Genomic DNA, 12608 nt, shown 5'->3' on the forward strand with positions numbered 1-12608 from the left:
CCATCCGTCTCATCTTGTCCCTTGCTGTTTCCAATGGTTGATCTATGCGTCAAATTGATGTCAACAACGCCTTCCTTCAGGGAACATTGACTGAGTCCGTCTACATGGTTCAACCACCGGGTTTCATTAATTCTGAGTCTCCTTCCTTTATTTGCAAATTAAGTAAAGCGATTTACGGCTTAAAACAAGCACCTCGTGCTTGGTATACTGAGTTAAAACGTTACTTTGTTTCATACGGTTTTCGCAATTCCATCTCGGATTCTTCTCTGTTTATTTATGATCACACTAATGTCAAATTATTTGCTCTTGTATATGTCGATGATATTGTAATTACAGGTCCAAACTCAAACGAAGTTAATAAGTTTATTGCTGCTATTTCTCAACGCTTCTCGATAAAAGATTTGGGTCCGTTATCTTATTTTCTTGGTATGGAAGTCACGCCCACCTCCTCTGGTATTCACATCAATCAATACAAGTATGTTTCCGATATTCTAGCTCGGTTTGACATGCTTGATTGCAGTCCGTCAACGTCACCTATGCTCTCTCATCCGCCTCTCGTTCGTCAAGATGATTTAACTGTTGAAGATGTTATTTCATATCGTGCTATAGTCGGAAGTTTGCAATACTTATCTCTTACCCGTCCGGACATAGCATCCTCGGTGAACAAACTAGCACAATTTCTTACCCACCCGACTGCCTCTCATTGGTGTACCCTCAAGCGTCTCTTACGTTTTCTGAAAGGTATTATACATCATGGTCTCAACTTTCGCAGGAACAATACTTTTAATTTTCATGCTTATTGCGATGCGGATTTGGCCGGTAATCACACTGATTATTTGTCCATCACTGGTTATATCGTGTTTATTGGTCAACATCCTATCTCATGTTCCTCCAAGAAGTAGCGTGCTCTTTCTCGTTCCTCAACCGAGGCGGAATTTCGAGTTGTAGCAGACACGACTGCTGAAATGCTATGGTTGAAATCTTTATTCACTGAACTTTGCATTCCTATGACTACGACTTCAGTTATTTTTTGTGATAATATCGGTGCAACAAATTACTCGGCCAATCCTATTTTTCAATCCCGGATGAAACACCTCGCATTGGCTTTTAATTTTGTCCGAGAGCAAGTTCAGTTGGGCACCATACGCATACAACATATTAATGGCGACGATCAACTTGCGGACACGCTTACTAAGCCATTACCTCGTCCTCGTTTTACTCAGTTAGCTTCCAATATTGGACTCACCCTCCGGCCGTCCATCTTGCGGGAGCCTGTCAAGAATATAATATTTCCAAATGCTAAGTCAACCTCCAACAATCAAACTACTCAACAGACGCCTCCTTCCTCTCCTTGTTTATCTCATAGTTTACATTAGTTGTTATTAGTCAAATATATATCCTAATGTATCTCCTCTTTTGTAGTTCTATTAACTAGGTTTGTTAGCTTAATATTAGCATCATCTCTTGTATAAATACCTAACTATGTAACCCTTTCATTAACACATTAATTATAATCATATTTCATTCTTTACACGGAGTACTAGTCATCGTAGAAATCTATTGTTAGAAATAACATTGGGTGGATGCATCTACTAGACATAGTAGAACAATAAGTCTTCTATGAGACCGTCTCATAGTGAAATCAACCTTAACTTTCATTTCAAAGACACCTCATTAACACTTCCAGAGAAAGCCATTGCAATAAATTTTACTAGATATCCAGGGTCATTAGCTCAATTACATTGCCTGCATCTTCGAAACGACAACTCCTAAATCCAGGGTAATTATCAGATTTTGTGTCGTCTTCCTTGTCGATAAAAGTAACTTCAACCTCGATATCACCCAGAAAAGGCAATGTTGTCCCACCGCCTTATGCTCGAGTTCTAGCCTCCCATGCCTGCAGGGATCCAAAATCCGGAACTGGTAAATCTTTAACTAGATTGATTTGATCAACCAATGGCTTGAGTTGTTCCTCAATTTTATCAAGCATCTCTTTTATCTTTTCACGGCGACACCTCCTTGCATTATCATCTCCATCTACATCTCGTACTTCTCCATTACAAGTTTCACAGTGAAAATACTCGTCTTCCATGGACGACACCAATCTTATTGCATCCAGAGCATTGTATGTTTTGCTACAGACTTTCGAGTTCATCTTTCAAGATTTTCTTCATACGATGAATTATGTACCAAACTACGTCATAGATTTGTGCATAATCTAAGCAACAGTATGAGTGAGTTTTCAGCTTAATTTTTTCGGTATGAGTATCTTTGGCTGTCTCTTTTCTATGATCACGCATGAGAAACTTTTCTTCCTCGAGAAAGCGCAAAGTACGTCAAAGTTGCTTGAGGTGAAGCTTTAAATCTTTAGCCAAATCTTCCTCTCAAACCCATTGACGTCTAGTAAGAGCATCGAGAATAACAACCGCCATACCGCGATTATCACCGCGGCTATTTTTCAGTTGATTATCAACGTTGGTTGAGATGTCATCGTAGAATGCCCTTGCCGCAAGCTTCACCAACTTGTTAAATGGTTCCATACTCATTGCTTTATCAATTATCTTATCAGTTAGATGAATATTATTTATCTTGAGGATTACCGTTTTCAGAGATGATTTAAAGTGAGTGTACAAATTTCTGAATGAATAAAACAGATCGCTTATGAGAGTTTATATAGTATTCGCATAACAAATATTTTCCTAAACAGAATTAGGAACGAAACACTATAACAGATATAGAAATCCTCTAATAATTTCCTAAATTTACTAAGTAGACAAGGAAACCAAATAATAGTTTCCTAAACAAATTAGGAAACTAAAGGTGTATTTGGATAGCCAAAGTGGAGGGAAAGGGAAGGGAGGGGGAAGGAGGGAAGGGAAAGGGAGAGAAGGGAAAGGGAGGGGAATGGATTGTGGTTATTTGTAGAAGCTGGCAAAAGCTGACCCGACCCGAGGAACCCGACCCAACCCGTCCGAAACCCGACCCGATACAACCCGAAAACTGAGTGAACCGAAACCGAACTGACTCGACCCGAACCGACCTGATAACCGATAGCATCCTTATTTTTTCCAACCTGAACCCGACCTAAACCGACCCGACCCGACCTGTGACCCGATATATTCTCAACCCGATAGATGACCTGATAATGAACTAGCTTAATAAATAATAATGGTTTAAATAACACCAAATTGACATTCATCTTAATTATTTTCACTTAAAATTATAATTAATACATCTACCCATTATTTAAACATAAAATTACCATCTAAAACTAAATATATAAGATAAAATATATGCTGATAACCTGACCCGACACTGACCCCGCTAATGACCCGACCCGACTTTCCACCCGTTAATGACCCGACCCGAAGATGACCCGACATGAACCGAACCGACTCGAACCCGTCACTGACCCGACATAACCCAAACCCGATATGACCCGACCCGGTTTGACCCGACCCGTAACCGACCTGAGTGACCCTCTTGCCACCTTTAGAACTACTTGTTTGGATACAATTTCCCTCCAAATTTTGCATATTGTGGAGAGATTTTGATTAGGCTTAAGGAGGGAAATTGGATCCCTCCAAATCCCCCCCCCCCCTCCACCCTCATTGCTATCCAAAAAAGGAATTTTAAATCCCCTACTCTCCCTCCTTCTTTTCCCTCCAATTCCTTCAATCTAAACACACCCTAAATCAATGCGGATTTCAGAACATATTTAAGGAGACAAAAAAAAAAAAAAAAAACGAACAAGACGGATCTGAGAGACGATATTACGTGATTGTTAGACGATTTGTATTGGGTTGTAAGAAAATTAGGGTTGGTTTTAGGGATTTGGGAAAAGACGATTTGTACAGGGTTTTTATAGGAGAGTAGGGGTGTGTTTGGATTGAGAGATTTGGAGAGAAAAGAAAGGGGGGGAGAGTACACTACAACAAATTGTCACTTGCACCACGAATTATGTCACGGGAATTTATAATTCGTGGCTAAAATCTGCTTAGCCACGGGAAAAAGTTATTCATTATTTTGGAAAAAATTTTATGCCACTGGATAAGTTTTCCCATGGCAAAAAGTCATTTGCGCCACGAAATAGGCTACACCCGTGGCAAATAATCATTTTAGCCACGAACTATGTTACACCCGTGACGAAATTTTAATTAGCCACGAATTGTTCCGTGGCAAAAAAAATTTTAGCCACGAACTAAAAAACTCCCGTGGCGAGTATCTTTTGTGACTTAAATTAAGATATTTTCATGTTAAGGCAAACCTAAAATCTAAAAGAAATTTAATCAAATATAAATAATATGAAAATACATCTAAATATAAAATTTTACAAACATTTTGATTAATTTAATTAATATTTTTTATTGTTTTATTTACTTTAATAAGATTTTAAAATTTTATAAACTTATATGCAAGCAAAGAAAAGTTTATCGTCTAAATTTTTTTATTCTTTTAGAAATCACAATTACGTTTTACATGTTTTTCAATACATTTCCAATTTAAAAAATTTATTTTAATATATATTTATGTTTATTAGTGTCGTGAATTTCTTTTAATCTTTTAATTAAAACATTACAATCTTTAATAACAATCTTAAATGATCGTATCACATTTAAAGACATAGCATATAAAATTAAATAAATAAGTTATTTATCATCTGTCTTTGATAAATCTAAAATTAACATATTGTCCAATTGGTTCATTCAAAATTTGATTTACAACTTTATTTGTAAGATATTTATAGAAAAATTTGAATTTGATATAAAATTTAACTTGGTGAGAAAAAAAGTTTGGGAAAATTTTATTTAGGAGTGGAAAATAAACGGCAATTAAATTATAAAATTGATTAAGTAAAATAAGTGCGCTGAGAAATGAAAGAAAAAAATGATCTCCCACAAATAAATTAAGAAAAAAAACATATTGAAAAAATTATCAATATAAAAAATTCAAGGGTTAATTGATAAACAGTACCAATATAAGGACCCTTTTTCATAATCAGCACCAACATAATCAATAATAAGTAATCAATACCAAAATATTAACTTTTTTCTACGATCGGTACTAAGTCTACTGAAAATTTAATCTCAACCTACTTGAAAAAGTCCAAAAGGCCATCATTCAAGTACAAATCTCCACTTCACCCACTTCCAAAATCCCTCTCTTAGATGAAAACACCTTTAAAGTAGGAAATAAATTAGAGTAAGAAGGCGACTTGATACCTATCGTAGAAAATAATTAATATTTTGGTAGTGATTACTAATTATTGATTATGTTGGTATTGATTATGAAAAAGATGAATAAAGTCGGTAATTTTTATCAATTTACCCAAAATTCAATATGGAGAAATTGTTTCATTGAAAATGAATACATCACAGAGAAAATATAGAAATTATAATAATTTAAACACATGTGCAAATAATGTGAAAATTTTGAGAAAAAAAAATAAATCATAACAAAGAGAAATCAGTTTAAGAAAATAAGCGATTCTGATGTACGACAATGTTTTTCGTTTTTTTTGAGTAAAAAGTGACTATTTTTTTGTTAATAAGTGACCAATTTGGGGAGAAAAAAGACCTTAAGTTATAAAAAGTGGTCATTATTTTACCAAAAAAATGATTAATTTTTCATATCGTAGGTAAGGCGGTCATACAATATCATTTGCGTAAAAAATATACGAAAACATAAGTACAAGAGAAATGAAAATAAGAATGTCGATAAACTAAAGAAATAAAAAAAATGTTAGAAAAACACGATTAAGTTTACTTTTTAGAGAAAATGGTTTTGCTAAGTTGAGCAAAAAATGACTTCAAAATCATTAGTTGGGAGGGGAACATCGAAAATTTGATTGTTTTGGCGAAATTTATGTTTTTGCCGCAAAAAATCGTAAATCATGTAACATTCTTATAATTAAATAGTAATAAAGGTAAATTTTGAAAGAAAAAAAATAAACTTAAAAGGATTCAAAGTACTAATTATATCAACAAAGTTAACTTTCAGCTTCGGTAGCACATCAAAAGAACTCTACAGTTAAGCGTGCTCAGGTGAGAGTAGTGTTGGGATGGGTGACCTCCTGGGAAGCCTATTTGATGCGCGCGAATGCATGACCGATGAAACCAAAGAACGTTCAAATTAATCGAGTTAATTAGCGAAACCAATACCAAGATTGTCACGATTCCATATATGATAAAATATCGATCGTGAAAAAAAAAATTGTTTAACATTTTATTTAATTAATTTTCATATATATTTTTTGCCACAGGAATTCTTATTTCGCCACGGGAAATTTTTTGGCCACATGAGTTATTAGCCACGAGAGAATCCGTGGCCAAAAGTTTAATAATAGCCACGTTCTTGTTTTTCCCGTGGCTATCTCTTTGCCACGGCCACTTGCGTCACGGAAGGTATTCCCGTGGCCAAATGATTTAGCCACGGAAATTTAACACTTGCGCCACGAATTTAGCCGTTGCCCAAGTGCTCATTTGTAGTAGTGGTAAGAGATTTAAAATTCTTTGTTTGGATAACAAATAAGGGTGAAGGGAAAATGGAGGGGGAGAAATTTAGAGGGATCTATTTTCCCTCCTCCAAGGCAAATAAAAAACTTTCCACAATAGGAAAGATTTAGAGAGAAATTATATCCAAACACCAACATCTCATTTGCCTTCTCCTTCCCTTACCTCCCTTTCTCTTCCCTCATTCCTCCTCCCCTTCCTATACCTTCACTTTTGCTATCCAAACACACCCTAGGAGTTACCGACTTACGGAGTAGGGTGTCATTGAGATTCGCGTTTTTTTTATTTTGTTTTTCAAAATTACTTTTTTTTTATATATATACGGACTTGACTCTTTAACAAAAGATTTCATAAAGTTTTCAAATCATACCATCTTTCCTAGACATATCTTTCCGTTATAGGAGTATCTTATCTTTATTAATTCAGAAGACAATGCTGAATGGAGAACGCGCCACGTCATTTGTGCAACCTTTTTTTTTCAAGTTATGGTGGGTCCCGTTGGTGTGCAAAGAATTTATTTCTTCAAATCGTCTGCCAATATAACCATGCGACAATTTCCGTCTTAGAAAATTTTTTATGAAATAATTACATATTTACATATAATCGGAATAAATGAAATTAATTGCATATAATCGGAATGAATTACAAATCGGAATAAATGAAATAAATTACATGTAACCGGAATGAATTACATAATTAATAATAAAATTCCATAATTACGAGAATAAATTACATTTATTTACGGGAATGAATTACATGTAATGGGAATATATTATAGGAATTAATGAAATTAATTATTACAAACAATGCGAATAAATTAAATAACTTTTTCCGATGTCGATCTAAGTTTTTCTGATGTAGATCTAAGTTTTTCTGGAAAAAAAAACATAGTATAACAACAAATTTCCACATGCATGTCGATTATTTTATCTAATTCGATTAAATATGTTAGATCATCAATTTCGTGTCGATTTTTTAATCTAAATGACCTCAAATTTTTATGAACAAATTTGTTTCTTATGAAAAAACATAATTTTAATAGTCCCAAATTAAAGAAATCGAAAAATTCATTCACTCATAACAAAATTTAAAGATGAATAAAGAAAAAATGGATTAAAAATTAACATACCAGATTTTCGCATCTAAATTAATATTCCAAGCATCCATTGTGTTGTTTACTACACTTGGAATCCTTCACCTTCTTCATGAATTATAATCTTCATGAGGGAAAAAGAGGGCGGCGACGATATTGTTGATAATCTTCATGAGGGAGCTTTAGGGAGGCGACAAGTTGTGTGAAAATTAGTGTGAGCCGGAGTGTTTTAGTGAGAGAGTGAGTAAGGGAGAGAGGGAGAGAAATAAGGAGGCACGGTAATGAATAGAAGACGGAAATTGTAGGGTTTTGGTGGGGGTAGGATGTATTTATATGAAGGAACCATTTAGGGTTTATATTGCATTTGGGCTTGACGGTCCAACTACATAAATGGGCCATTCTTAATTGTATAAATCCATTATGTAAATCGTGTGGCCTGTTTATGCATGTTCGGGATTTATTTACATATGGTAAACTTTGACGATTTTAAAAAGTACATGTTTTAAATATCGTTTGAGTACTTTTTTTGGTGACTTTACGCTTGACGAATATAGATGATCCGATAACACAAAAAAACTTACTGTTGTGTGGAAGCGTGAATATCCCGTGTTGGGCATCTGCTGCATATATGTCCACAACCCATAATAGTACGATATTGTCCGCTTTGGGTCAAGCCCTCACGGATTTACTCTTGGGCTCCTTCCCAAAAGGGCTCGTACTATTATATTTTCTGGACACTTATAAAGATGATCTTCCATTTTTATTCTACCGATGTGGGACAAGGGTTTGCACCCTAACAATCCTCCCCTCAAACCAAGGACCATCATCTTGAGTCGGACCTTGACCTCCATGGAGGACTCTCCCACTCTACAACCCCAACTTCTAGACACCCGAAACATCACAAGTCTTGATAACCTCCCCTTAGCCGACACACCATGCTACCACGAGTCGTCCATGTGCCCTTCTTGGGGATTTGCTACACATGCATATCGAACATCCTTTGCATCCAATATACCCTGGACCGGGTCCGTCACTTCAGAAGTCCTAGAACACAAACGGTCTCTGGCATCCAACCTGGAAAAGACCCACCAGACCTGTGGCACCCAATCTGATAAGGGTCCACGTGATCAACAGTTCTAGTACACAAATGGTCTTTTGTCCCACAAGACCTATGACGCCTTTCATCCATTTTAACCCTGGACCGGGCGCGAAAGTGGTAATTAGGCCCCTTAACTCTGATCAATTGTGAAATTAGGCCCCATAACTTTTATTTGGAGCAATCAAGCCCCTTAAGTTTCATCGAAAGTGAAATTCAACCCCATTTTTTAAATTTACACAAGAATTTTAATTAAAAAGAATTTATATTAGTATTAAACAATTTATTAAATAACTAAAAATTACTAATTGCAACTTTACGAAATTTTACATAACTTATTAATCATTGAAGAACACTTTTACATACATATTTAGTAAATTGTTTATAATTTATATAACATTCATACATATATAATAAATTGTCTATATATTATAAAATTCAAAATAAAATAATTCTCAATATTTAATATAAATATAAAAGTTCTAAAATTATAAAAAAAAAAATTTATATTTGATAAATTGTATTAAAAGTGATATTAAAATAAGAATTTGCTGAAAATTATGATAATGGGGTTGAATTTCGCTTTTGGTGAAACTTAAGGGGTTTGATTGCTCCAAATAAAACTTATGGGGCCTAATTTCACAATTGAACAGAGTTAAGGGGCCCGAGCTAGGAGTTTCATGCCTTACAGTGTACAACTTCAAGTCTTTGGCCTGTTGATGCATCCTCGTGTCTAGCCCAAGTCGAACCTTGGGCTCTGATACCACTTGTTGTGAGGAAGCGTGAATATCCCGTGTTGGGCCTCTGCTGCATCTGTGTCCACAACCCATAATTATACGATATTGTCCGCTTTGGGCCAAGCCCTCACGAATTTACTCTTGGGCTCCTTCCCAAAAAGCCTCGTACTATTATATTTTCTGGACACTTATAAAGATGATCTTCCATCTTTATTCTACCGATGTGAGACAAGGGTTTGCACCCTAACACTTACTTATTACGGAAAGTACGCAACAATCAATGTGAAATCCCCGAGAACCGCTCTCAGACATTACGAACGGTGTAGGAGGTATATGTAGTCCGAACGATGTTGTTGAGCGCTTAGTGAGAGATCTATATTCTGAATATGGTGAACCTCTTACTGATGTTAATTCGTCTCTAACTGGAAATGAACATTCACCCGTTAGTTGTTTTAACGTATCCTATTTACGTCGATGTTCATTTCCAGTTAGATCACTGATCCATACTACATTAACCATCTAGATCACTGATATAGAACTATTAGATAATTACAATAGAAATGTAAAAAAAAATATTCATCAAAAAAACATTCATACCGTCCTAAATACATACCCGTGCAATTTTGCACGGGTTTAAAACTAGTTGAAAATTTAATTTTTCTAAACACTTAACAATGGACTATAATTCCCCCATTAGTGGAGTAGTTTTGTTTTTTAGCAATTATTAATTCGTTTTATTGATATAATTGGGTTTAATTTTTTCCAGAAATTATATGCTTAGCAATTATTATTAATTAAGGTTTATCGGCGGTCGAAGGCATGGTGATTGACGGTTGTTCTGGGTATACGCGGTGGTTAGGGGGTAGTGCAGTGACAGTGGTCCAATGTAGGGTGTAACTGGGGTTTGGAAATTAGGGGGGTTGATTTGAGGGATTTGGGTCTGTTTATTGTACAGGGTTTTTGATAGGATATATAGGAGTTGCGACTTGCAAATGTAGGGTGTAACTGAGACTCGAATAGTGTACAAATGAATAAAAAATAGGGAAGGTCTTCCTTAAAATAGATATATTCGTTTTAATATTAAAATGGATCTCACATGTGTATATAAGACAAATCGATTGCTTTTTTATTATTTATACTACTTGACCCATCTTAAACTTAAGACGGATATACCCGTCTTAAATACGAATTTGTGTAAAATTTATCAAGAGGGGCTGGATAGGAAAAGTCGTGGGGGACCGTTAAGATGATATTGTAGGCTTGTGAAGTCTGCCATGAGTAGAGATGAAAGCAGGTCCTGCCTCATACCGCCAAGCACGCAAAAGCGGACTTCGTGCCATGTCTCGCTGGAATGAAAATGGTGGAACAGGAACAGCGCATGGTGTGTCGTGTCGTGCTTTCACGTGCCCATGTAATCCTAGACTCCTAGTCTCCTAGTAGTGTGCTCGTTGAGAGTATGTTGGTGCCTGGTGGTTCTTGTGAGTTATTTCAGACCGTCTCAAAGAAGTCCGTACTTTCCAAGCTGGGTCAGGGCCAACTTTAGTATTTTCTGTAGATTTTGGGCTGGGTCAAGCCAAAATTTGAAACTTAGTGAATTGCTGCCTAACTTGGTCGATTTACATCGGTCTAATTCAGGGTAAGCCACAGATCGTAAAAGTCCAAGCATGAGAGAAAGTCAGGCTAAGCATCGGACCGGTCTTTGGGTCAGAACAAACCAAAAGCTTAAGCTGATAGGTTGGACCGTTGGAGTTCAAAGATCAGTTTTATATTTTAAAACAAAACCGAGTTCTTTTAACTATGGCAGAAGTATACTTTTTTAATATTTACAAAATGAATTTGGGCTTTAATTTTGTAAATGAGTTTTTGAACGGAATAAGTAACTTTCAATTTGTATTAAATCAATATTTCAATTAAATTAAGGCGTTAAGTACTGGGTTCGCTTTTGTTCGATCCAGTTTATGCTGAATTGATGGTGGCCACCATCCACAGAAATTCAATACCTCAAATATATCACTACAAGTTAATTGGTTTCAATTATACTACGGTTTTACATGAGACTTTCTCAAAACGAATTAAACTCTGTATAATCGACAGATCTTTGAAACAATTAGCTTCAGATTTCTACATATAATTTTGAAAGTAAACAATTATTAGCATTAATACAAACATAAAAAAAAATATGGAAGACCATCAGAAACCAAAAAATTATCAACAGAAGCAAAAAGCTTAATTCGGTCCGCATCATGGTTCGGTCTTAGACCGCCATCATCTGATCTCCTTTTCTTTTATTTATTTTAATAAATTACCAAACAATTAATAAACTAAATTCATAATATTAAAAATAAATCTTTAATTAAAAAATAGGAAATAAGAGCTCAGAGAAAATGGGTAAATGGTGTATCAACACATTGATAAACAATATCAGAGTGGTGCATGACAATCTGTGATTTCATCATAGCTCTTTCGTATAATTAATTTCAAAAAAAAAAAAAATCTAAAATCTAAAAATTATATAAACAGAAAATAAAATTCAAAACAAAGGGGTTTTGGAAAATATGATTTGAGATGATTGAAACTTGTAGCAGATGAGAATTGAGATTAGCAGAGATGAGTTGGGAGAAAGGTTAGGGTGATGGGAGTTATATATAGGAGGCTTAACAACTGCTGTTGATTCTTGTAACCGGAAACCCTAGTGTTCTATTTTGGGCCTTGGGTATAGTTCCCATGGATTTTAGTTTGGGCCATACTTTAGATTTTTTGCTTTACAATCGTGATTCATCGTCGACAAACTATTTTACCCTACATTCTTATTTATCTTTAACTTTAAGGGTCCGTTTGGATACAATTTTAGGAGGGAAAGGGAGGGGAGGGGGAGTGAGGGGAGGTGAAGGGAGGGGAGAGAAGGGGAGGGCAAATGGAATGTGGGTGTTTGGATAACAAAATTATGAAGGAAAATGGAAGGGGAGGAAGGAGGGAGATGAAGAATGGATGGAGGATTGAAGGATGGTGATGGTATAATTAGAGTCCAAATAATGTTTTCTTTCCAAATCTTGCCACCCTTGGAAAGATTATAATTTGTTCTATAGGAGGGAAAATAAGTCCTCTCATTTCTCTCCCCTTCCATTTCCTTTCTCCCATATTTTTTATCCAAACAAAGGAAATTAAATCCC

General features: G+C 35.4%; 1 non-coding gene and 1 pseudogene across 1 annotated transcript; both read right to left on the minus strand.

The window, feature by feature from the left end:
- Positions 1–1711: 1711 nt before the first annotated feature.
- On the minus strand, positions 1712–2546 carry LOC141587522 (uncharacterized; annotated as a pseudogene).
- A 9263-nt stretch (positions 2547–11809) lies between these two features.
- On the minus strand, positions 11810–11899 carry LOC141589006 (small nucleolar RNA Z221/R21b). Its single transcript, XR_012519967.1, has one exon. It is a non-coding gene; the product is annotated as a small nucleolar RNA Z221/R21b (small nucleolar RNA).
- Between the last annotated feature and the right edge of the window lie 709 nt (positions 11900–12608).

Source organism: Silene latifolia, chromosome 6, assembly GCF_048544455.1.
Source record: "Silene latifolia isolate original U9 population chromosome 6, ASM4854445v1, whole genome shotgun sequence".
NCBI classification, from domain to species: Eukaryota; Viridiplantae; Streptophyta; class Magnoliopsida; order Caryophyllales; family Caryophyllaceae; genus Silene; species Silene latifolia.